Consider the following 1,078-nt stretch of genomic DNA (forward strand, 5'->3'; position numbering starts at 1 on the left):
TTGCATTATCTTTGCGTAATATTAAAATTGGTTTGATGATCTGAATCTTTTAAGTGTGACAAATATGCAAAAAAATATAAAAAAAAACAGGAAGGGGGCAAAAACCTTTCAATACCTTTCAAACCTTGCAATTCAATAATGCATTCAAAAATAGTGTATTGTGAACTTTTTTCATTTAAAAGTACTGCTATATGAACAAAAGTGAAGAGAACCCAATCAAACAAATGAGACAAAAATATTTTCTTTGTAATTTATTTATTGAGAAAAATTATCCAGTGTTACATATCTGTGCGGGGCAAAAGTATGTGAATCTTTGCTTTCAGTATCTGGTCTGACCCCCTTTTGCAGCAATAACTGCAGGTAAATGTCTCTTGTAACTGCTGATCGGCTTGTAGGAATTCTAGCCCCTTCCTCAGAACAGAACCACTTCAACTCTGTGATGTTGGTGGGTTTCCTCCTATGAACTGCTTGCTTCAGCTCCTTCCACAACATTTCAATTGGATTAAGGTCCGGACTTTGACTCAGTCATTCCAAAACATTAGCTTTCTTCTTCTTTAACCATTCTTTGGTAACATAACTTGTGTGCTTGGGGTCGTTGTCTTGCTGCGTGGCCCACTTTCTCTTGAGACTCAGTTCTCGGACAGATGTCCTGACATTTTCCTTTAGAACTTGCTGGTATAATTCAGAATTCATTGTTCCCTCAATGATGGCAAGCCGTCCTGGACCAAATGCAGCAAAACAGGCCCAAACCATGATACTACCACCATGTGAGAAAGGTCTTTAGTTGCTTAGAAGTTAGCATGCAGTCCTTTGAAACCTAGTGGACTTTTACACGCCTTGCTTTTAGAGTGTTCTTTGTGGGTGGAGCACTCCTGGGGAGTGTAACAGTGGTCTTGAATTTGTACACAATCTGTCTGACTGTGGATTTGTGGAGTCCAAACTCTTTAGAAATGGTTTTAATGGTTTTGTGAGCAACAGCAACTCTTTTTTTGAGGTCCTCGGAGATCTCCTTTGTTTGTGCCATGATACTCTTCCATTAACATGATCAGACTTTGATAGATCACACTTGGTTAGCTTG

General features: G+C 38.9%; 1 pseudogene; it reads right to left on the minus strand.

Moving 5' to 3' along the window:
- Positions 1–1,078, minus strand: part of LOC107687389 (transient receptor potential cation channel subfamily M member 2-like) — a 47,890-nt pseudogene that overhangs the window by 16,803 nt on the left and 30,009 nt on the right.

This window comes from Sinocyclocheilus anshuiensis, unplaced genomic scaffold (assembly GCF_001515605.1).
Source record: "Sinocyclocheilus anshuiensis isolate Anshui unplaced genomic scaffold, SAMN03320099.WGS_v1.1 scaffold5000, whole genome shotgun sequence".
Lineage (NCBI taxonomy): Eukaryota > Metazoa > Chordata > Actinopteri > Cypriniformes > Cyprinidae > Sinocyclocheilus > Sinocyclocheilus anshuiensis.